Source organism: Hippopotamus amphibius, chromosome 1, assembly GCF_030028045.1.
Source record: "Hippopotamus amphibius kiboko isolate mHipAmp2 chromosome 1, mHipAmp2.hap2, whole genome shotgun sequence".
Classification (NCBI taxonomy): Eukaryota; Metazoa; Chordata; class Mammalia; order Artiodactyla; family Hippopotamidae; genus Hippopotamus; species Hippopotamus amphibius.
In genome coordinates, this window is record NC_080186.1 from 35,351,442 (window position 1) to 35,376,554 (window position 25,113).

The window sequence follows — 25,113 nt, forward strand, 5'->3', positions numbered from 1 at the left end:
CAAAAAAATCCCCGACAAGACCCAGCCTTTAACCCCCACATGACTGGATCTCCCGGAGCCACTGTTTCCGCTCCTCTCTGCCGGAGAGGAAGTTGGTCTCTGCACACCACGAAATCCCCCCAAATACAAACTCAACTTGCATGTGACCAAAATTTTCTCAGAGCGCTGGAAGAGAAAGGTACGTGACCCTCAGCAGAATCCCCTCAGGTCCTTACTCCTTCAGCACCTGTCCTCACGGTAGAACCCACACTCATCCTTTCTCCGCCCATCCATCCACCCACATGTCAGCTTCCCCCTGCCAGCCTGACTCTACCCCTTCCCTGCTCTGTATATCAAAATCTTTCCAGCCTGAACGTACCACTCAGCAAAAAGAAGCCAGCTAAAGGGTGCTTTATAAAACAGAAGCCCAGTCGTTAGCTGAACAGCTAAACTAACCAAATATTGTTGCCCAGGGGAGCGAGACCCTGGGGGGCCCGAGTTTATCCTACCACTCCACATTCAAAAGTTAGAAAAAGTCAAAACATATCTAAGTTAAACCGGATCCTATTTTTTAAAAATAAAATTTCTACTCATCCCCAACCCATCTTTCTGCCCCTGTTCTCAATGTGTGACATTATGAAAGCAGATTGAAGAGTTCCATCCTTGCCGAGGTTGGGACAGAATCACTCGTTCACCAACATTCTGAACTCCAAACTTTTCTTCAAATTAATTTTTATTGGAGTATAGATGCTTTACAATATTGTGTTAGTTTCTACTGTACAGCAAAGTGAATCAGCTATACATATACATATATCCCCTGTTTTTTGGATTTCCTTCCCATTTAGGTCACCGCAGAGCACTGAGTAAGAGTTCCCTGAGCTATACAGTAGGTTCTCATTAGTTATCTATTTCAATCATAGTATCAATAGTGTATATATGTCAATTTCAATCTCCCAATTCATCCCACCCCACCCCCCTGACCCCCTTGGTGTCCATATGTTTGTTCTCTATTGAACTCCAAACTTTCATTTGTTTTTACTAAACTATCCTCTAGCCTAGCACCACCCAGTAGAACTTTCTGCAGTGATGGAAATGCTCTATAGATGCACTGTTCAACATGGTAGTCACTAGCCCAGGTGGCTTCTGAGCACTTGGGATGTGGCTCAGGTCACTGAGAAATGAAATTTATAACTTCATTTAATTTTAATTTCAATAGCCCAATGCAACTGTGGCTGCCACACTGGACAGCACAGCTCTAGCCTAATTCCACCAATGACAATGAGGGACATTCCAGGAAACTGTCAAAGAAAATTCAAAATTAAATTGTAGGATAGTGCTTAGGACGTTGACTAGTTCATATGTTGTCCTCACACTAGGAAAATTTTTTCTCAGTTCTAAGGACCTGAAAAAGCAAAGCTGCTCTTAACCAGTTAGTTTTTAATCTTAAAGACACTATGAATTGCATACTCAATTTGTTTCCTTTTTCCCTTTGGCTATCAGGAAGCTCAGCCAAATTTAGAGCCCACCTCTACCTTATGTTCCCTTGTAACATCACCTTCAGTTCCATTTATTTCTTTCCTACCCTGTTGTCTTGTATGGGATAGGATGTAGAATGCCAACACTCTTCGCCACAAGAATAATCTTTGGGAGGAGGTGCCAATTCGAGCATTGCTGATCAACTTGCTGAAGCCTGCAGACATGACTCACAAGTTATATTGGGGAACTGAAGGGAGGAAGGGAAGGGATCTGGGCAGTTAGATCCCCATCCTGGTGGAGAAGGAAGGGATTTTTTTATTGCAAGGGCAAGTTGATGAAGGATGCAGTTCAAAGAAAACCTGTATAAAGGTGGGCAAGGGAGTGAAGTTAGCATTTGACTCTTGAGGTACTTTTCTCTCTGGCCTCAGAGAACGTCCTAGTTATTACCCAGCTATAATTTTTCTCTTTCTGCATTGTGTGTGTGTGTGTGTGTGTGTGTGTGTGTGTGTGTAGCGTTAAATGATTCTTAGTAAATTTACTAAGTTGTGCAATTATCACCAGAAAACATTTCCATCATCTCGAAAAGCATCCTTGTGCTCATTTCTAGTCACTCCACATTCCCACTGGCAACCGCTAATCTACTCTCTGTTTCCGTAGATTTGCTTTATCTGGACTTTTTGTATATGTGGAATCATGCAATATGTGATCTTTTGTGTTTGGCTTCTTTCACTGAGCATAGTGTTTTTGAAGTTCATCTGTAGAATCTATTAGTACATTATTCCTTTTTATTGCCAAATAATATTCTATCGTACAGATAGACTACATTCTGTTTATCCATTCACCAGTTAATAAACATTTGGGTTTTTCTACTTTTTTGGCTATTGTGAATACTGTTGCTATGAACGTTCACAAATAAGTTCTGTGGACATGTGTTTTCATTTCTCTTGGGCACATACCCAGAAGTGAAATTACTGGGTCATGTGGTAAATTTGTGTTAAGAATCTCAAACTGTTTTCCCAAGTGCTGCACAATTTCACACTGCCACAAGTGATGTGTGAAGACTCTAGTTTCTCCACATCCTCATCAACACTTGTTACTGCCTGTGTTTTTTATCTCAGCCATTGTAGTCAATGTGAAGTGGTATCTCATTGTGGCTTTAATTTGCATTTCCCTAACGACTAATGATGAGTATATTTTCACGTGCTTATTGGCCATTCATATGCCTTCTTTGGTGAAATGTCTGTTCAATTCCTTGCCCATTTTTAAATTGAGTTAATTGTCTTATTATTGAGTTGTAAGAGTTCTTTACATATTCTAGATACAAATCCTTTTATCAGGCATAAGATACACAAATATTTTCTCCTAGTCTGTGACTTGTTCCCACTTTCTTTTCTTTTTTTAAAGACTTATTATTTATTTATTTTTGGCTGGTTGGGTCTTCGTTGCTGCACATGGGCTTTCTCTCGTTGTGGTGAGCAGGAGCTACTCTTCATTGTGGTGTGCTTCTCTTGTTGGTGTGTTTCTCTTGTTGTGGAGCATGGGCTCTAGGCACGCAGACTTCAGTAGTTGTAGCATGTGGGCTCAATAATTGTGGCTCACAGGCTCTAGAGTGCAGGCTCAGTAGTTGTGGCATACAGGCTTAGTTGTTCCACGGCATGTGGGATCTTCCCGGAACAGGGATCGAACCCATGTCCCCTGCATTGGCAGGTGGATTCTTAACCACTGTGCCACCAGGGAAGCCCTGTTTCCACTTTCTTAATAGTGTTTTTTGAATTGAAAAGTTTTTAATTTCTGTGAAGCCCAATTTATTATTTTTTCTTATATTTTTTGTACTTTGTGTCATATCTAAAAACTCTTCCTAACCCAAAGTCCTGAAGATGTACTCCTATGTTTTCTTCTAACAGTTTTATAGTTTTAGCTCTTACACTTAGGTCTATGACCCATTTTGAGTTAGTTTTTGAGTATGGCATCAGATAAGAGTCTAAATTAATATTTTCGCATGCGGATATCCAATTGTCCCAGAACCATTTGTTGAAAAGACAGTTCTCTCCCCACTGAGTTGCCTTGGCACCTTTGTCAAAATCAACTGACCATAAAGGTGAGGGTTTATTTCTGGGCTCTCAAGTCTGTTCCACTGATTTGTAGGTCTGTCCTTACGCCAATATCACACTGTCTTGATTACTGTCCTTGTTTCAGGATTTTTTTTCCAGCCTTTTCATACACTTCAATTTTCTTTAACTGAGAGAATAAGCCAACCCCCTTCTCTTTCCCCAAATTGATATTAGTTCTTGGCAAGAATGTAATTGAGGTGTCCTAAAAGCAAGCCATCAAATCCTCTCTTGTGAAAATCACTGAGATGTCATTAAAGGGACTGTGACCATATTCTTATTCAAACAAATCCCAAAGGGGATCAAGAAAGGAATAGACACTCTACCCTTGCCACAATAATCGGATTTACTGATTCCCAGGGAAAAGGGAAGACACGATGTTAATTAGGAGGCAGTTAAGGAATTATTTCCTTTCTCAATACAGTTTTAGAATGTACTAGACCTAAGAAGTAAAATCTTTGAGCTATGGATATGAATGTATTTGTTTAGCAACTTCAATATTTAAGGAAACCAGTACAGATATTGAATACTGAAAAGAAATAATCTTTGGGAGGAGGTGTCACTTTGAGTATTACCGATCAACTTGCTGAAGCCTACAGATATGATTCACAAGTTATCTTGGGGAACTGAATGGGGGAAGGGAAGGGATCCAGGGAGTTAGATCCCCATCCTGGTGGAGAAGGAAGGGATTTTCTTAGTTGCAATGGGAAGTTGATGAAGGATGCAGTTCAGAGAAAACCTGTATAAAGGAGGGCAGGAGAGTGAAGTTAGCATTTGATTTTTTTTTTTTTTTTTTTTTGGTTGCACCATGCAGCATGCGGGATCTTAGTTCCTGGACCAGGGATAGAACCCCTGCCCCCTGCAGTGGAAGCGTGGAGTTTTCTTAACCACTGGACCACCAAGGAAGTCCAGCATTTGTTTCTTGAGATACTTTTCTCTCCGGTCTCAGGGAAAGTCCTAGTTATTACCTGGCTGTAATTTTTCTCTCTCTGCATTGTAATTCTTCTTTTAAGCTGCCCTTTCTGGAATTAGAGCAAGTCACATATGGCAGCCCAGCCTCATATAATAGTATTGGGGAGAACAAAAAGGTGCCATGGTGAAGGGGCAGGGTGCTTGCTCCACCTCCCACCTCTTTGTTGGGGTTCAAGGGGCGGAAGCCAAGTTTTCTTGAGTTATCTACATCCCAAGCTCCAGGTGGTGACCAGCATTATGAGATGTGATCCCCTGCAGAGCTTAGAAGAACATTTAAAATGGTACACCAGCTTCTAATGGAACAACTCAAGGGAGGTCTAAGACTGAACCTTTTACTTCTCTATTTATGTTAGATGAAACCTCTGAAGGGGGGATTGGGGAGAGGGGAACATCTACGTAACATTTTTAAATATATTCATTTATTCTCAAATATAAGGAGAGTCCTACTATGTACCAAGCATCTTATATTCCATGTTTTTAATGTCACCCAAACCCTTTCAGAAAGAAGGTAGGGTAGAGAAAGAAGAAAAAGCACTCAATAAATCTTGGTTGTCAATGAATTTCAAGAGCCAGATGGCATGAGCCTTAAATGAGCAGGAATTTTTCCGAGAGGCTGAAGGAATAATGATGTGGGAGTGGCTTTTGTGAGCGGGAAGGCTGTGCCCCTGCCTCTTTACTCTGCACTTGTGGGGAATGGCGACTTCCCTGGAGACAGCTGCTGGGTCCTCAGTGAGGCAGGAATTGCAGGAAGGATTTCTGAAGAGGCTGAGGGAGTGCAGAGGGCTACAGGAGGAGGCTGGGGAGGGAGCAGTGAAAAGTTGGATGAGGGGAGAGGAAGTACAGAAGGGGGCTGATGGATGATGAAGCTGGCTCCCATTCAGACAGTAGCTGAGGATTACCAGGATATGGGACCCAGTGGGATTTAGCTTTTAAATGGTCCTCCAAACTGGTGCTATTAGAGGCTTGATTACGCTAATTCTAATAATCATCAAATAACTTCTATTTTCAAGAAACTGTGATGTGAAGTTCAGATGAAGCTCTTTACAAACACAATTTTATGTCATTCTTCCAGTGCTGCAAAGTAAGTAGTATCCCCTTTTTACAGAAGAGGAAAGTGAGGGTTAGAGAAGTAATTTGTCCAAGACCAGATAGCTATTAAGTGTCACAGGTATAATTCAGACCAGGTCTGTATGTCTCCAAAAACCAGGTCTGTATGTCCGCAGCAGCTGGTCTGTCCTGACTGGGGCCAGTTCCGCCTGGGGCATCTGCTGGCACTGGTAGTTTGTGAGGGGCCCTTGGAAACCTGGAGGTGTCCATGGTATACTCCTATGCAGTTCCCAGCCCCTGGCCAGAAGCCCCCACTACACTTATGAATCCAAATGCCCACATGGCCTGGAATCCCCATAGATTCCACCCACCTTCCACACAGGGTGAGGGGCCCAGAGAAATATGTATCATTATATGTGGAAGAAACTGGACACTGTAGAATGTCTAACAAACAACCCTGACCTACATCAGGGAAGGTTGCCCCAAGGAAATGATGCTTGGGCGAAAAGTGAAGAAGGAACCAAGAGGTGAAGTGATGGAGTAGAAAAGCCTTCTAGAAAGAATGTGCAAAGTCCTGGTGGTTGGGATGGGTGGGCGCACATATGTGTGTTTGAGGAATTGAAAGGAAGCCAGTGCAGCTGGAAGGCACTGGGCAGGGAGGGAGCGTGATGCTGGACGGTGCTGGGAGGTGGGCAGGGGGAGGGCGTTTAGTACTTGAAGGAGTTGGCTCTTTATCCCAGGAGCAATGGGAGGCCATTAGAAGGTTTTTAAGAGGGGAGTGAGTAACATGATAAGACTGGATAAGGACAGGGCAGACACAGTAGGATCAGTTAGGAGCCACTGTAGGAGTCCAGATAAGAGGTAACGGTAGCTTGGACCAGTGAAGTACTGACCGAGATGAAGGAATCCGGGAAGATTAGAGAGATGCTCTGGAGGTAAAATTAACAGGATTTGGTGATGGTTCCTGGGATGCTGGCTTGCCTGTTCGGTGGACAATGGTGCCGCTCACTGAGACAGAGAACACTGGGAAGGTGAGAGACTTAACCGAGTTACATCTCAGACATATTGGGGTTGAGGGCCTGAAAAACGGAGGTGGAGATGATGAGGCCGTAGGCTAGACTCTCGCTGGTCAGGAGCTTACACAGGAAGTTCTCCAGGCTGGAGACATAAAGGTGCGAATCATCAGCAGATGAATGGTAACTGAAGCTGTAGCATGGGTGAGATCACCAGGGAGGGGCCACAGTGAGAGGCGGAAAGGCCTAGGAAGGGGCTTGAGGAACACAAGCATGTAGGGGAGGAGGGCGACCCTGCAAAGAAGACTCAGAAGGAGACCAAGGAGTTAAGAGACAAACCAGCAGAGTATGGCGTCAGGGGGGTCAAAGAAGCTAATGTTTCAGGAGTTTGGTAATCAAGGGATCTAATAAGATGAATACTGGGGGAAATGCCAATCCAGTGTTGAGACATGGAAGTCCTAATACAAACATCATGCTTTGGGGAAGTTGTGGGAAGTGAAAGCAATGTTTGACTGAATGTTGGAGTGGACAGGAATGCCCAACGGCCAACAGTGTGGGAGGGAGCCAGGGTTAAGTTTGCAGAGACAGGTTGGTGGGAAGGGTCCAGGTGAGGGGGGATGGAGAGCTCAGAGAGGGAGGGGATCATGGATAGACAGGCAGCAGGGGCTAGGGAGTCAAGGATGGGCAGCAGCCCTGGCCTGAGATAGGAGGGGGGGTGCCTCCTCTAAAGCAGCAGGAGAGGGGGCAGGTGTAGTGAGTGTGTGACTGTGTTAGTACGAAACTGAGGGGGGCAGCCGTGGTTCCTGTCTGTGGCTTTAGTCCTATAAAGGAGCAGGCCAGGTCACATCTGCCAGCCAGGAGGAAACGGGCTGGCTGGAGGCTTAAAGAGAATGGGGAAGGTTGAAAATAGCCATTGCAGAAAGGGGGGGTTCCAAGCTGATGGGAGAAATGTGTCGAGGGCCCATACGCAGTCGGTGGCTATGATTTATGGGAACATCACTCTGACCTGTGGCGTTCCTTGGCTGCTTGAGCACAGCACAAGAAGGCAGATAGGAGGGCTCATCTGGAGCTGAGGGTTTGCCAGACAGATACAATCAAAAGGCAGAGAGGCAAAGGGGCTTGGGGTATTGACAAGAGTGTTGTTAAAATGTTAGGCCTTGCAGAAATAGAGACACAGATGTAGAGGACAAACACATGGACACCAAGTGGGGAAAGCAGGGAGGACTGGGGGGGAATGAATTGGGAGATTGGGATACCAGATTGTGCACTCTAAATATATGCAGTTTATTGTATGTTAACTGTATCTCAATAAAAGTTCTTTAAAAAAAAATGTTAGGCCTTGGCATCTAGGTGGGACAAGAAGAAAAGCAAAGGAAGGAGGGCTTCCCTGGTGGCGCAGTGGTTAAGAATCCACCTGCCACGGGAGGGAGGGGATATGGGGATATATGTATAAATACAGCTGATTCACTTTGTTGTACAGCAAAAACTGGCACAACAGTGTAAAGCAATTATATTCCAATAAAGAGCTTAAAAAAAAAAAACAGATAAGCAAAAAGAATCCACCTGCCAATGCAGGAGACACAGGTTCGAGCCCTGGTCTGGGAAGATCCCACATGCTGCGGAGCAAATAAGCTTGTGAGCCACAACTACTGAGCCTGCACTCTGCAGCCCTCAAGCCACAACTATTGAGCACATGTGCTACAACTATTGAAGCCTGTGTGCCTAGAGCCCATGCTCCGCAATGAAAAGCCACCGCACTGAGAAGCCCACGCACCACAACAAAGAGCAGCCCCCACTCTCCGCAACTAGAGAAAGCCCGAGCAAAGCAACGAAGACCCAAAGCAGCCAATAAATAAATAAATAAACTTATTTAAAAAAAAGAGAGAGAGAAGCAAAGGAAGGCGAGAGCAGGCGCATTAGCAGAAGACAAAGAGGCCCACAGTGAGGAGGCCTCAGGAGATGGTTATCTCAAGTTCACCTGAGCAAGGTGGGAGCAGTGGAGGTGTGGTGAGGGATGGCACGAGGCCCAGCATGTGATGGTAAGAACAGGTGACCCAGTGGCCTGCACATGGGGATGTGACAAGGAGGTCAGGAGCTGGTCTGCGTGCGCTGGCACTGGAGGGACTCAGGTGGAGGGCAGGAAGTAGCAAAGGCCACTGAGAGGTCCACTAAGCTGCAAACAGGCACGGTCATCGGACTGGGCAAAAGGGAGGTGAATAGTCATCTTATCAAGAGCAATTTCAGAGGAGTGTTGGTGCCAAAAGCCACGTCATAGTGGGCTGAGTGTGCACAGGAGACCAGAGAGTGGAGACTCCCTGTGTCAACAGCTCTTGGGTTTGCTATGAAGGAGCACAGAGAAACGCTCTGTCTCTCCCACTCTGGAGGGGCTGGTGGGGTCAAAGGAGGGGACTTTTTAGGACGGGGGAGACCTGAGCATGGCTGCGAGTCGATGGGAATGATGCAGGAAAGAGCATGCGCGTGGGGCGCATCCCAGGAGGGAGAGAGAGAAGCAGTAGAGAGGTGGGTTTGTGGATTTGATACTGAGGGAATCGGGGTGTCCTCCCTGGTAGCCTCTGTTTTCTCAGAGAAGCTTGAGGGGAAGTCATCAGACGAGGTTCTGTTGAGACATTAACTCCCATCTCACTCACCACCACCACCCCCCGCCCTCCCCCCACGTAGTGACTCACCAGGAAGGAGTGAAAGGCATTAGCCCGGCTCTTGCGTTCTAAGGCCTGGGCCTTTTTCCTCCCACTCCACACCTGAGATGGTACACAGACTGTTTTGTGGTGCTGGCGTCTGAGTTCTTTCTGATGGGCTGAGAGGGAGTTGATTCTCCAGCGCGGAAAAGAGGGGCAGGATGGACATTCCCCATCCCACCCTGGCATGCACTGCCCCCCTCCCAGGAAAATGGCTGTGTGTGACTGCAGATGCCAAGGACTAAGGGCTGCAACTTTGAGGGTCTATGGGAGAGACCCCCCATAAAGAGCCAGGGATGGGGGAGTGGCCCTGCACATGGGCATAAATAGTGGAAGCCCCGCGGCAGGGAGGGCTGATGTCTGCGACAGCAGCGCTGGCCTGAAACAGACCTCAGCCTTCCTCTGCAAAGAGGAGCACGGACTGAACATCTTTGGGGCTGTGCGAGCCCCTGGCATTCTTGGACCATTGGAGGGAGGTGAGGGAGAGCTGTGACTGATATGGAATTCTCACAGATCTGGTGGGTAGGGACTCAAGCTGAATTTCATTTGATTTAGACCAACTAAGAGATGACTAAGAGCTGTATTTACGTCATGAGTTTGAGCAGAGTGTCCAGTGGGCCCAGAACCTGGACAAAGGGTGAACAGTGAGTGGGAGCTGACATCTGGCTCTCCCTTCACCCTGCCTCCTGGGGCTGGAGCCCGGCAGACACAGACCTACCACGTGGTAGCACTCGGCCTTCACAGATGAGCACAAGGACGTCCCTCCCCGCCAGGCCCCGGAGCAGGGCAGCGGGTCAAGTCCATACGGACCCCGAGCTCAGAGTTTGGCAGTCTGGACAGAGCCTTGGCTCCTCTCCTTCCATGGCTCTCATGCATTCACAGGCCCAGCCACCTGAGGCTCTTGTCTGTATGGCCCCAGGGCCTGGGCCTCTGGTTCTTTTACTTTGGCCTTGTGTCCAGTCCCAGGTGCTGGGCACGTTGAGATCTGGGCAGGCTTCTTGCAGCCAGTCTCACACCTCAGCCCAGCACACACCTGACCATGTGTGGTACCGAAAGATGGCTGAGCAGGGGACTAGAGACCAGTGGCTTGAGATTCTGAGAACCCTGTGTCCCTGTGGGGTTGAAGCAAGAGTCTGGTTGGCACAGCAGTGAGTGGGTCTGCTGACTTCTGCCGCAGGAGTGTAAGGCCACAGCCCACAGGCCTTCCAAGTATTGGGTTCACAGACCAGGCAGCACTGGGCAGAGGGAACTGGGCTGCCAGAGCTGCAGGCCCACTGAGGCCCAGGCTGCAGGCACACAGGTCAGCAAACACCACAAGCCCCTCTGGGGGCACACCGGGTCAACAGAGCCCCAGGTGTGGACCAGCTCTGAGACTTGGGCAGGGAGTTTTCCCCACCTGGTCACTTATGTCTGATGATCCCTGAGCACAGAAGGGGAAAATCTATTTTTTATTCCTTTAACAAATATGTACTGAGCACTTTTGTGTATCAGGGCCTAGTACTGGCCACTGGGGTATGGCAGTGGACAAGGCAGGCTCATCCCTCCTGCCCTGCCCTCAAGAAACCTATAACTTGTGGGACTGGGGGGCGGGGGGAAGACACAGATAGTAATGGTGGTGATACCCAGTGTTTAGTTTGGGCAGGCAAGTCCCCCAACTCGGCCAGGGGTTAGAGGTGGCTTCCTGGAGGAAGTGATGGTTCTAAACAGGTACCATTGGTTCCAGGGTACTGAACCAACTCAACACAGGGTAAGTCTTAAGAGGTATTTCTTATGACTGTGTAAGAGATTTTATGACCAACTTGATTTTGTGTGAACCAAACCCCAAAAGTCAGAAGCTGTCTCTGTCTCTCTCCCATCTCCTCCTCTCCCCCACTTCTTTCTCTTTCCATCCCCCACTCCTGCCCACCTCATTCTGGGATGATCTTAGTCCCTTCCTACATTTCAAGATTTGCAGGTTGCATTAGATGAAGGTGCAGGAGGGAAGATGCCCTGTTTCTGGCCCAGTGACTGAGTGAGTGAGGTGTTACTGTCTGAGATGGGACTGCTGGAAGCCAGCAGATCTGTGGCAGGAGAGACAGTGAATTCAGTTTACCTGATGAATATCCAGTGAGTGGTCTAGAGAAGACTCTTGGCTATATGGGTCCTGAGCTCAGAAGAGAGGCCCACACCGGAGATAGAGATTTGGAAGTCATCAGTATTTGGTTGGTGGTGGTGGAGATGGTCCAAGGAACAGGAGGCAGAGGAGAAGGGATGGCCTAGGATAGACCCTGGGAGGAGCAGGAGATGGTAAAAGAGACTGAGAAACGGTAGCCAGGAGGAGAGTGCAGTCCATTGAAGCCAAGAGGAACTGTTTTCATGAGTCAGCAATGACCAGGCATTACTGGCCGAAAAGTATACTTTTTTAAATTTAGAAGATCCGCCCCCCCCCCCCCCCCCCCGCCCTGCCAAAAGACTAAACCCACTCCAATTATGAAAAACAGGCCAAAATGTCTAAAGATGCACAAAACTTGCAATGCCTCCTCCACAGTACACCAAAATTACCAATGGACAAAAAACCACTGACGAGGAATGTTCATTTTTGATCCATTTGTCATCCGAAATCCGGATCTAATTGTTAGCCCAGAAGCACTGGAGCCAGTCCCATCCCCTTCACACACACCAGGGGGCGCACATGCACCGTTTCTAAATCCGAGTCCAGGGCAAATGCAGGCAGTGAATAAGGTGATAACCAGAACTTGACCCCTCAGCCCAGATCCCTAGACCCCCACCTCTACCCCTGCCCTGCACATTACACTGTGATCCCCAAATTAAGATGCCTCAACAATCCCCAAACTTTATTTCTCACCTAAATATCCAGACTCACAGAGGTATCACAGAGACCCCACAGATCAGAGATCCCATAGGGGTCCTCACCTTACCTAGGGCAGGAGGGGTAGGCACCCCATCTTTCATGAGGGGGGCAGGCAGGAGGGGACTGGTGTGTCATGGACTGGACAATAGGTCTAGGACCAGGGGCTTTGGTGCCAGGGTGTGGCTCTTGGTTTGGAGCTCACCAAGTTCCTGTGAGTTAGAATTTAGAATAAATCCTCAGGTAAGTTATTGGTTTAGCCCAGCAATTTATAGAACCAGCATTTGAGTTTGATATGAGGAGTCAGAAACTCAATACTGAGATTTATATCAGGCTTGGGGGATGTTATCATGTCCTGAACTCAGGAGCCAGTTCAGGACGTGATTCAGATTCTCAGTTGGAATTGGTGTAGATACTGGGGTGTTGGCCAGCCTCGGGTTGGGTCTGACATCAGGTCAGAGAAGTAGAGAGTAAGTATGGGGATGGAGTGGATTTGTGTGGATTTCTCCAAAGCCAGTCTTATAAATCTTCGGTTCCAAGATTACCATTAGAGGTAAGTCAATTTAGGATCTTAAATGGGCCCCCATGTGGTTGAGGTTTGAGGTCAGTACTTGTATTAGGGTCCTTTTCTGGTGACTCAATCCCAGTTCGGAATGTGTGTTGGTGTTGACCTGGGATTGGGACTGCAGTATTAGAATTATATTGTAAGGCTTGGGGTTCAGAAAAGAATGCTGGGGTCCATAGCAAGGGAGCTAGTAGACATTAGGGTTCACACGGGGATCAGGGCTCTGCGCTGGTACTGGGGTCCATTTAAGGACCAGGGCTGGTGATGAGGTCACTATGAAGCAGAGGTGATAAAGGGGTTTAGAGTCAGAATCGGTATTTGAGGTCAGTACAGGGGTTCAGATTAAAATTATTACTTGAGCCAATTTCGGGGCAGATTTAGGGGTTTGGACTTACTCTTGAGTTTGGGGGTGGGTCTGGGCTCGTTATCAGGTTCAGATCTGTATGGGGAGGAAAGGCGGTCCTAGAGTAGTATCAGGTTCATATTTGGATTGGGAGCCTCTAATAGGACCCGGACTTCGTATGGGAGTTGGGGTCTGTCCATGCTCATTACTGGGGTTCCGGTTCGGTATCGGAGTCCGGGTCGGTTCAGCCTCGGGGCTGGGTTGCGGCCTCGTCGGGCCTACGCGGCTCTGCCTGTCTACGAGCGAGAGTGCACGAGGGGAGGGGCGGCGACGGGGACGCGCACGGCAGGGGCAGGGGCGCGGGCGCGGGCGCGGGCGCGCGGCTGGAGCCGGCGCGGGAGCGGCGGGAGCGGTGGCGGCGGCGGCAGAGGCGGCGGCTCCGGCTCCGGCTCCGGCTCCGGCTCGGGCTCCAGCTCCGGCTCCGGCTCGGGTGGCGGTGGCGGGAGTGGGATCCGGTGGCGGCGGCGGCGGCGGCAGAAGAAGAGCGGGAGCAGCGGCCCCAGCGGCTTGGGGGGGGGACATGCGGACCGACGGCCCCTGGACAGGCGGTGAGTGACCCCCGGGCCCCCTTCCAGTCCCCTCCGCATCCGTCCCTTCCCCACTCCCCCGCCCTCTCCCCGCGTCCGCCGAGCGGAGCTGGGGGCGGTCCCGGGGGGCTGGGGGCGCCGCTTAGGCCGGGCCGCGCCCCCACCTGCCGCGCCCGCCGCCTCGGCTAAACCGTCCCCCCCCCCGCCAAGTCCGGCAGCTCCTCGCCGCGTCTCCCCGCGGCAGACGCGCCCCCCGACCCCGCCGCCGGCTGCTTAGCTCCCCGCCGCCCCTCGCCGCCTTTCCCTTCCTCCCCTCGCCCCCTCCCTCCCGCCGCACCTGAGCCGCAGCCCGCTCCCCCCCCAGCGCAAAGTTTCCCTTTTGCATGGGTGCTCCCCCTCCTGGGTCCCGCCTCGTCTCCCCCCACGACCGGCGCGGACGCGCTCCGGGGGCGGCCCGCAACCTCCCACCGCCGCCCCAGCTCCGGGCGGGTCCAGGCCGCGCCCCCGCCCCCGCCGCACAGGCGCCCCCTCCCAGCCGGCGGGGGATCCGCAGCCGCCGCGCCCCCGGCTCGCTGGCTGCCCGGGCGCACGTGCCGCCCCGGGGGGCGCGGGGCGCGAGTTTGGAACCCCCCACCCGCCCAGGTCGCTGGCGCGGGCTGGGGAGGGGCCGGGCCGGGCTGTGCCCGCCCCCACCCGGGCGCAACGACCCGAAGGCCCTGGGGCGACCTGTCCCGTGAGGACGTGTCCACTCGGACCCGCTCCGGAAAGTTCACTCAGTCGCCGCCCCGCGTCCCGTCCCGTGCTGGTGTGCCCCGGTCCTCATCGCTGTACCCACGATCCTGTCTCAGCTCTTTTCTCCATTTCCCTCCGTGTGTCGGTCTCTCTCTGTGCCCTTCGGCGTCTCTGTATCTCTGTCTCCCGGTGTCACGGCCTCCCAGCCTCCCCCCGCCCCCCCCCCCCGCGCCCCCAGCAGTCCCGGGGTCTCTCAGCTGTCTGCGACTCCCTGCCGGGGTCGCCCTGTTCTCTCTCCCTGGGTCTCCCTGTTCTTCCTCGTGGCTGCCTGTGCTCTTTGCCAGGTCTCTGTGTTCCTTCTCCTGGGTCTCTATGTTCTTTCCCCGGGTCTCTCTGTTCTCTCCCCGGGTCTCTGTTCTCTCTTCCCAGGTCTCTCTGTGCGCCCTCCCCCATCAGTGGGACTCCCTTCCCGGGTCTCAGTCGTGTCTCCCACTGGTCTCCTGGTGTCTCTGTCTCCCACTGACTGGAGACTCTGCCGCCCCTCAGCTCGCCGGCCTCCTCCCCCGTTTCTCTGGAATGCTGCCCCTCTGGTTCTTCCATCCAGGGTGGGGGAGGGGATAGGTTTTTTTCCCCTTTTCAACAACCCCCCCGCCCCGCCCCCAGTGCAGGGCCCCCGAGTTGGAGCAGGTTGGTGGGTGGGAGCCGGGTACCTGTCTGAGCTGTGAAATGGAAGGGAGGCTGCTGGCAGGAAGGGGGGGTGGTCCTCTGGATTCCCCTGGGGGCAGTGGGGCAGGCCTGGGAGGCTGGACTGCTGAGTGTTGGTGATGAAGGCTCCACTTTGGCTCCTGAGCAGACAGGGGGCAGGAATCCAGAGTGACCCGGTGCAGGATCTGGCCAGAGAATCCAGAAAATGCATTGGGGTGGAAAGCCTGGAAAAGGATCCAGTGCTGGTTCTTCCAGGAGGATCCTCAATGGTGGGGAGCCCCTGAGAAGGAAGGAGATCTGCTTGAGGGATCCTTTGAGAGATATCAAGGATCCAATGGGATCCGGAGCAGGTTGTGTCAGGAAATCTCAGGAAATTCTATGTTTGGCTCCTTATTAACTCTTGCTTCAGGGAGCAGGAATCCCTGTTCTTCACTGATTATGTGAATGAGCCTCGGGCTTCAAGAAGGAGCAGGTGTGCCTCCCCAAGCACAGCCCCCCATGTCCACAGGCCCAGGCCACACACTCACACCCCGCTCCCTTCCACACTCGGCTCACGCTCCCACCCCCACCCCCACTCCACATCCACTTGGCTCCCAAATGCTCTCGTACTTGCACACTTGGGCCTACACGGCAGCCAGAGCTCTGAAATCTGCTGTGCTTGCACACCCATGCACCAGTCTGTGTGCTTGCTTGTGCTCTCACTGCACGCCTGTGCACAGTCCAGGGGGTGTGTGTGCACGTGTGCAGCCTCGTGCATTCTTGCGCACACACTCGCGCACACTTTTGCTTGCTCGGTTTCCCCTTAGCGTTTGAAATGTTCTGCTTTCTTTTCCATTCACTCTTCCTCTTCCCTCTTTTTTTTTCCTTTAACAAGGAAATTGTTTTCGTGTAATCCCTTCCTCTCTCCCTCCCCCTGCAGCTCCTGGCTTCCCTTCCAGTCAGCCTTGTGCACTAGTGAGGGTGGGTGTGGTTCCAGGGCTTCTAGGAGCGGAGGCTGGATTTAGGTGCTGGGGAAGCAGTTGGGGTGGGGGGGGGGGGTTGTAGTAAGAGTAGACTGGCTACTTTTCTGGGAACGGTATTGATGTGCAGCAAAATGTTGGCCTTGGCTCCCTGGGCTCCCTCGACACTTTCTCCCGTCAGTCCGAACTGTAGGAGCCCAGTACTGAGGGCCTTCAGTCAGGGGGATACGGGACCCAGGCCTCTTCCTACAGAGGCTTTGACACATGCTACAGCTCCTTCACTTTCCAGGTTGAGACCTTGAGGAAATCCCTTCCTCCCTGAGTCTCAGTTTCACCCCCTGTGAAGTTGGAGAGGTAATCCCACCCTGGCCAGGTCCCAAGGCTGTCATGAGAATCTAAGGGGACTGTGTGGCAGTGTATCAGCAGCAGGGGCGGTCACTTCCCATGTGACTAACACTGCTGTGTGTTTCGGCCAAGTTTGCAGCCAGGGCCCTGCCCTTGAGAAGCTCATGGTCCCTGGGGGAACAGATTGCATCATGGGAATGCAGAGTAACTCAGTAACCTCTTATTGATTGTCAGCTGTGTGCCAGACTCTGGGCTAGGCACTTTCAGACAGGCTGCCATGCTTCCTGTGGGGCTAACAACTGTGTAGAAGAGGCAGCCCACCCCTTTTAGAGCTGCTGAAGTGAAGCTAAGTATCGCTCACCTAAAGCAGCTGCAATTCTGAGCTGAGGTTAGAAGATTGGGGGAGTTTACCATGAGGCAGGGGAGAGGTCAGAGTTCAAGATGAGATGAGTCCCCAAGAAAACAGGCTATCTGAATTGGGTTTTGAGGGATGAATAGGAGTTTTCCAGTTGAAGAAAGGTCACTCTAGGCAGAAGAAAATAGTATGACTAAACACTCAGAAGTCTTATCATTTGTGGCATGTTCGGAGATATAGCAAATCACAGAGGATCTCTATTGCCCTGTTAAGTTACTGTGAATTTACTCTGAGAACACAAAAGGGAGACACCAAAGAATTAAAACTTGAGTGGGGAGGGGGGTGGAATGTGCTATGATCAGATTCATGCTTCTGGAAGAGGATTCTGTAGCAATAGGAGGTAAATGGAGACAGGATACCCAGTGAGGAGAAGGGTGCAGCTAAGTCAGGTGAGAGAGAATGGTGGCTTGGTAGCATGGAGCCACATTTATTAGGGCAGGAGGATTTATTGCATGGGGGTGAGGAAGAGGAAGGCGTCCAGGTTCCTGGGAGTGAGTGGGTGGCGCCTTCACTGAACCAGGGACTTGGGGATGAGAGGTGGATTGGGGGGTGCGGATAATGAGCTCCTGGTTGGACATGATGCCTTTGAGATGCTTGGAGCATTTGAGGGTCAGGTGGGCGGGCTTTTAGGAGGGGGTTGTGTGTGAGACTCTGGAGTTTGGGAGAGAAGTCTGGGCCAGAAGAAGGATGGAGAGATACATGAGAGCGTATAGAGCTGTGTTCAAGAGAAGACAACCTCAGTGGTGAAGAGAACAGACTCTAGTTTCAAACTGCTGGGTTCAACTCCACTTAATGGCAGTGTTACCTTGAGCAAGTTGCTTAACATCTCTGAATCAGTTTTCCCTTTTGTCAAATGGGTATCACAGAATTCTGTGTCTCACAGGGTTGTTATGAGGATTGAAGTTAACATGCAGAAAGTGCTTAGAATAGGGCCTGGCATGTAATAAGCACTGCTGTCTCCGTGTTAGCGGTTGTTATGGTAATAATCATCAAAGGGCAGGGTGCAAACCCACCCCCATCAGAATCACAGTGGGAGGGGCTTTAAAAACTAGACGTTGTTAAGGTTTGGACATCTGCTCACCTAAAGCAGCTGCAATTCTAAGCTTAGGTTAGCTGGGTGGGGCGTGCCCAGCCCTCAGCCCTCATGTCGTTGTTGGGATTGTGTGTGTCGCTCAGGTGTATTTGACCTTCAGGAGGGCTGTTGGGAGAAGACTAGAGGATGAAGCCCTAGGGAAGAGACCCCATGTTGGGAGTGGGTGGAAGGGGATTCTGAGAGGGGGCAGCCTCAACATGTTGGGTCCCCTGTCTCCCCCCCTCAACCTGGACCCTGGGCGTCTCGTGAGGTGTCTGCCTCTGAGGTCCAGATGCACCCAGATTCTGTGTCCCCAACCTCCCAATCTGAGGACATTGGTTTTGGCTCCTTGGCAGTGTTTTAGCTGCTTCTGCTTCTGGGGACTGTTCTGGTGCAGCCACCGAGGCTGCCTGGGGGCTGCTCTAGAGGGGCATCTGTGCTCCTCTAGATTTCGACTTGCTTCCGGTCCCGCTGCCAGGTCCGGTTCCAGGCTTGGCAGATGATGAAGAGCCCTGCCAGGGGCCAGCCCCGGCGTGGTGCCAAGGCCTGCTTACCTGATCTTGGTCATGTCTGCCAACCTCACCCCTTCTGAGGCTTTTGTGGGTGCCAACCAGTGATTCTTAACTTGGGTCCGGTACCAGTCAGACCATTTCTGAGTAGCTTTCTAGTTGGTCCCCTGGGTGCACCCGGCAGTCCTGATTGTTGTGTCTGAGGTGGTTCTAGGAGCTGCTACTGGGGACTCTGACAGGTGATTCTGATCGCCCTCCTAGGTTGTTTTGGGGCACTGGTGGTTCCAGGTGCTGTTCTGGCTCTTCTAGAATCCTGTTAGTGCTTTAGGGTCTTTCCAAGTGCAAGGTTCTGTCTTGCCTGTTTTGTCTGTTCTCTGACCCACCTCCAGGCCACTTTGGGGCACGTCCTTCTGTCCAGGTGTGGCTCCTCCCAGCTGAGGTCCAGGCACCAGGCCCAGTGTTCCTGCTGTGGCCCTGGGCGTGATGGTGGTGCAGCGGGCTTGGGGGACCCTCCTCATTCTCTGCCGCGGACTCTGCCCCAGGGTCCCGGAGCAACCGTGGGGCTGACAGGCTCACGTCTGGTGCTGTGAGGTCCTGGTGGGCGTCCCCAGACAAACAGGCCTTTGAGTTTGGCCCTCGGAAGCTGGTTTGTCTGGCCAGACCCGCCCGGCAGCCTGTGTGCTGGGAACAGGGGCCACAGGGAACTCTGTGGAGAAGCCAGTGGGCTGGGGGACAGAAGTGTGCAGCCATCCGGAGGCCCAGGGCTGTGGGCTGTGGGGGAGGGGCGATGGAGGCAGGAGAGGGTGTGGGCTGCAGGGTGAGCATGGATGGTAGTGGGTTGGCAGGCCTGTCCTGGTCAGTCAGGTTGGGCCTCAGGCAGGAGGACATCCCCTGTGTTGCAGAAGTGGTCAGTCTCAAGTGAGGCTGATTCCCAGGTGTCAGATGTGGGAGGCTGGCCTCCGGTCGCTCCCTGACCCCGTTCCTGTGTCTGTTTGGGGCGGAGCCAGGGTGGAGGTGCCATGCGGGGCGGGATCCCTGTGCACATGGGAGCGTGAGGCTGGAGAAACCCGGACAAGGGGAGAGAAAGAGGGGCCGGTTGCTGAGCGGTGGGGAGCGGGCGGTGGGAGGGTGTGGGCGGGTCCGACCCCTACCCCCACTCAGGACGGGGCCCACGCTGGTGGGGCTCAATAATGGTTCTAGAAGGCAGGGGCCGGGCTCTGTCGCCGTGTGTGTGCCCGCGGAGGAGGCATCCAGGGGCACACCTTCATTTTAAAAATTACAGAGAGTCAAAAATAAATATTGCTTCTGAAGCTTCTTTGAAGGCTGCGTGGATGCTGGCGCGGGTCTCCCAGGCTGGGCTGTTTTCTGTGAGCTCATTCACACGTCCGTCCGCTCAGTCAGCATATCTTGGTGGAGCACCTACTGCGTGTCCCCTCTCTGCTGGGTGCTGGGGACACGGAGGTGAGCCGGCACGTGCCGAGCTTGTGGTTGTGACGCAGCGGCCACTCAGCAGTTGTGTAAATAAATAAATCATCCCCTCTGTGGTCACCACTCCAAGGCAACGTCCAGGCGTGTAGTCTGGGACATCCTGGAAGGCCTCCCTGAGAAAGTGCCGTCGGCTCTGAGATCCGAGGGGTCACTGGCTAGGAGAGGTGGGGAGTGCAGTCCAGGCAGTGGTGTGGGGCACGGGCAAGGCTGCGAGACTGCAAGGACATGGCACCTTTGAGGATCAGAAGAGGAAGTTCTGGGCGGCTGGCTGGCTGGCTGGCTGGCGGGAGGTGGGGGGGGGCTGCAGAGGTGGGTGGCGCCGCCTGCTGCGCTGGGGGCTTATGCTGAGGAGTTTAGACACAAGTTTTTCTGCTGAGGTCAGGGACTTGGTCTGTGTTGTTCGCGGTTATAGGCAGGGTGCCTGGCGGAAAGCCTAGCACGTAGTAGGTGCTCAGGAGTATGGAAGGAGCAAGCAAATGAAGTGAAGAGATGGGCATTTTTACTAAATGGGGATCTTCCTGCACGAACAGTTCCATAACCTGCTTTCCTCCCTGCATACACAGCAAATTTTGAATGTCTTTCTGTGTCAATACGTGTTCTGCTGTCATGAAATTCTTAATGTTTCCTTATCCTTTTCTCTTTTTCAGGAAGGAGCGGAGGCCCCGGTGCCCTGCCCTCAGTGTTGGTTGTCCGAGAGTGACTGGCGTGAGCAAGCAAAGGCCCGGTGAGTGTCCCCCGAGTTGTGGCCAGGCAGGGGTGCCGAGCGCCAGTCCGAGCAGCTTGGATTTTGACTCCCGCTGGTGGAGAGCCATGGAAGGGTTGTCACTAAGTGCATGACATGATCCAGCAGTGTGCTTGTGGCAGAGAGGTGATGGAGCCTAGACCAGGAAGGTGGTGATGGAGGTGGAGAGAAGAGATTTGAGTGCTATTTAGGGAGGCCAAGTAGACAGGACATGGTGAAGGGTTGAACGTGGGGCATGAGGGAGGAGGGGTGTCAAGGATGGCTCCTGGGTTTCTGGACAGAGTGGGTGATGGTGGTGGGTGGGGAATGATATACAGCTTGTCAGCTGCTGTAGGTAAATGAAATAGGCTTCTGGGTAACGTTCTGGGACTTACATCAGGATCTCTATGCTTCCCATTCACCGTGTTCCTATAGAAAAGACCGTTCCTGTCGACTGTAGATTGTGGTGGAAAGAGCAGGGTACTCATAAGATCTAGGGGCCATCCTTCTTTGTCTCTTTGAGCTCCATTTCTTTCTTTCTGCTGGAAGCACAGAACAGGTAGATTGAAGTTACGGGGAATGAGGTTGGGGAGTTAGGTTGGAGTCAGAGCGTGATGGGCCTTGGTTGTCAGGCTAAAGACTGTAGACTTTCCTGAGGGTGATATGCAGGCACTGAGGGTTCTTAAGCAGAGAAGCCACATCCATTACCCATTCGTTTGTTCTTTCCTGAAACATTATCTGCATGTCCACTGTGGGGTAAAGCAGCAAACAGAGCTGAGGGCCTTGACCAAATATGCATTTTTGTAAGCTGAAAGGGGGCCTTGGTTTGTTTGCAGGATGGGTTGGAGGGGAGTGACCAGAGGCAGGAAGCCCACTGAAGACATGGGTACTGATGAGGTCTTCCTAACATGGCAGTGGTTGGGGTGGCGGCAGGGCAGATTCAGAAGTATTGACCAGTTGCCCATGCGGGATGAGGAAAAGGGAGAGTTTGAGGAGGCCCGGTTGGCTTGGGCGGTTGGTCACAGTGTTGCTTGTCACTGAAAATGGGGACCTGGAGGAGGAGTGGGGTTGGGGAGGAAGAGTTCTGAGTGGGCCATTCTCTGTAAGCTCCTTGAAGGCAGAGTCTGTGACTGTCCTGTTCATCAGCATGCCTTCTGGCTCAGGGCCCAGTAGTGCGCACTGGCCAGTTCTGCATGATGGCTGGTGAAGAGGGCTGGTGGAGAGATGGGTCAGGCCTAGGCAGGGAAAGGAAACGAGCATGTATTGGGTATCTGCCGGGGGCCAGGCCCCATGTGTGGTGAGGTGAGCTTTGGGGTTATATAGAAGGTATGGCAAGAAGGCCATGTCACAGGTCGGGAAGGTCAGATGGGGAGGATGGATGTGAGGATACCTTTCACCTCTCTGTCCTCAGATGATGAGTCTGACATTCCTGGGAGCCCAGTCTCACCATAAAAGGTGCCTGAAAGTGGACCCCTTGGTCCTCGGGGGAAGCCACTTGCTGATGCCGTGTATGAAGGGGTAGGGGTGGGGTGTGCTGTACAGCCCAGCTTCTGGAGGCAAGACTGACTTGGAGAGGGAGGGGAAGATGCCCTGAGATCCTGAGGCCTAGGTACAGCTGATAGAAGAGTCAAGCACACCTTGGGTGTTGGGGACCTTGGGTGTTAGGGCTCAGGGTCCTCATAGGGACTGGGTTCTGGGGCAGGGGCCAGGGCAGGCCCTAGGGGACCTCAGCGAAGGAGCTTGCTGTCTGCATCAGAGTTTCTCAGCCTCAATATTGTTGACATTTTGGACCAGATGATCCTTTGTTGTGGGGGGCTGGCCCTGTATCGTAGGATGTCTGGCAGCATCCTTGATTTCCTCCTACTGTGCCAGGAGCACCTGCCCCCCATCCACATCGGACCATCAGGAATGTCTCCAGACATCGTCTAATGCCCCATGGCAGGGCACAGTCACCCTGGATTGAGGAGCACTGGTCTATACCACTTCTTGCTGCCTTCACTGTGCCAGACAAATCTGGAAAACTGGGGAGGGCCACTCAGGGAAGCGTCTCAGTGATAGGCCACTGGAGCTGAGTTCTGGTGGGTGAGTTGGTGGCTGGGGCCGGGGGAAGGCATTCTTTCCAACAGAGAGAACAGGGTGCACAGGCCTGGAGGCAGCCACGTTGGTGGACATTAACCCAAGGGAGGCTCCACTCCCCGGAGGAAGGAGGCCGGAGGGCTGGTGGCAGAGGGGTTCTAGCTGTAAGAAGGGGCCTCTGCTGGCTCCCTTGGTCTTCTGCCCCCAGAGCTAAGCCTCTGGTGGAGCTTGTGCCGCCCCCAGAGACTCTGGGATGCTCTTCCTAAGCGCCCCATCCGCTTGTTGGGGAGACCGAGGAGCTGAGGGCTGCCAGAGGGTAAGGGTCCCAGCTTCGAGAGGGAGGGAGGGAGGGTGGGATGATCCTGGCTGTGCTCACAGACTCTGGCCAACTGGCTGGAGGAGCAAAGGCAACCTGCTGCCGGCCGCCTCCTTTCCCGGTGCCCGGGTCACGGCTGAGACTGATTTATTCCCATTATAATCTGGTGGTTGGTTTGGTGAGAGTTGGAAACATGTTGGTTTTCCCTTCCCAAGTATAACAGGCCTGTTTCCGCCTCCGCGGCCACTGCTGCCGTGCCACGCGGTGAAGTGTCCGGGACGTGACAGAAGGGCTCGGTTAGCTGCCTGCCGGTGAGAAGATGCACAGCGCCCGGCTCTGCCTGCCCTCACACTCCGCTGCCCCAAGCGCTGGCCTCTCTGCTTGGCCAGAGGCTCTGTGGGGCCCTGGATACTCCTCCTTTTGCTGATGTCTGTTTTGGGGCCCGAGACTTCTGGGATCCAGGGTCCTGGCCTGGGGAGGAAGCAGGGAGGAGGCTGTAGGAACAGGTGGTATTTGGAGACTAATTAATATTTGTGAATAATAACACGTGCCCAAGGGAAACAAATCAATCTGTGTTTGCATATTCATGAGGAGGCCTCGGAATGATCCCAGCTGTTCCCCAGCCAGGGAGCACCCCCCCCATGTCTGGCAGCACATGGTCTCTCTGGGGGGGGCCCCCATTGAGGCTGGCAGGGGTGGTTGGGGTGGGCTGCATGGAGGTGACATGGCCTCTGTGTAACAGGCCTTTCCGTGACTTTTGTCTTCGAATCCTGTGGCTTGGTGTGGGGCCTGCTCCTTCCTTTTCCCTCAAAGAGTGATTCCCAGGCTCTTCAATTTCACCAAGTAGTACAATTTCCAAAAGTACTTGGGGCCAGACATGGGGTTGGCAATTTTTTATTTTGCAAGTAAGGACATTATAAAAAAAAAAAAAAAGTTGTATCTGCTATCACCATCACTTCCTACAAGAAAGGACATTTTAACACCAAGGACAAAATTTCAGAATAAAGGACAGTTCCTCCCAAGAAAGGGCAGTTGGCAGCTTTACACTGATGTAGTGAAGAAAAAGGATATCTTAAAACCATTCTGAGTGCAGAAAAATGGCATTCAGTGATATTGTACAATATCATTCAGTTGGAATTGTTTTCCTGCCCAAGTGTGTCAGTTGGTAGAACCGATGGCCCATAGTGCAATTCGGAGACACGCTGCGTGTGCAAGCGCTCAAGCCTTTTCCATCTCAGCGGCTGAGAGCCCAGAATCACCCAGCCACGGGCGGACGTGGACGCTGTGCTCTTAACGCGGTTGTACTGAATTTAGAAGGTTCTCGGCCACTTGAGCAAGGCTCGCATGGGTCTGCCTCCCTGCTCCCCCACCACCGCCTCCCCACAGGTGACCCTGAGCACTCTGGGGTGGGGGCAGGGCCAGTGTCTAGACGGAGGCCAGACCTGGGAGGGCCTGGAGCTGGGAGTGGCCTGTACCGCCTGACACCGGGGCAGGCTCTGTGCCCAGAGTCTGGGGCGGAGGCAGCTTGCTCACACCAGGAGCTGTGAGGGCGAGGCCCTGGCCCGGCAGCTCTGTGTCTGCCGGAGTAGTTCCCCAGGAACATGTCTGTGTCTGTGTGTCCCCACCTCTCCCCGTCCCTCTAGGTGTCCCTGTGTCCATGGATCGCTGGGAAAAGCTCTCTGGGAGGGAATGTCATTGTTTTGAACTTCCTCACCTCTGTCCTCCTTTCTGCATCTGAACAGCATCCTAGGCACTCTAGACCCAGATACCCAGGAGGACCCGGGAGTCCCCAAGTCAGGACCACTTGTCTTTGTCACAGTGGAGGTGCGGTTACCAGAGGCCCAGTTTCTCTGACACCCGTGGCTAAAATCTCATCCAAGCATGTACCATACGATGCCTGCTCTGGGATTAACGCCCCTGTGATGGCTGTCCTGGGGACGGACACCGCACGATGTCTGTAACAGGGCTATCCCTCTCTGATAATATACCTCTACGACGTCCGTCGGGCAGCTGCACCTCCGTGACGTCTGTCCACATTCACATGATGTCTGGACAGGACAGCTACACCTCCATAATGCCTCTCCCTGGAAGTTACGCTGCTGTGATTACTACCAGGGCAGCACCAGGGGATCACACCTCAG

The 25,113-nt window shown here is 52.5% G+C and overlaps 1 protein-coding gene across 8 annotated transcripts in view; it reads left to right on the forward strand.

Moving 5' to 3' along the window:
• Window positions 1-13,441: 13,441 nt before the first annotated feature.
• Window positions 13,442-25,113, forward strand: part of PTPRF (protein tyrosine phosphatase receptor type F) — an 84,340-nt gene continuing 72,668 nt past the window's right edge. For 7 of the 8 annotated variants that reach the window (XM_057708105.1, XM_057708131.1, XM_057708151.1 and 4 more), the window contains exons 1-2: window positions 13,442-13,655; window positions 20,507-20,583. The gene's annotated coding sequence lies outside the window, so the exon portion shown is untranslated. Of the gene's footprint in view, window positions 13,656-20,506; window positions 20,584-23,187; window positions 23,284-25,113 lie in introns of all 8 variants that reach the window. The other variant, XM_057708114.1, reaches the window with a different exon arrangement.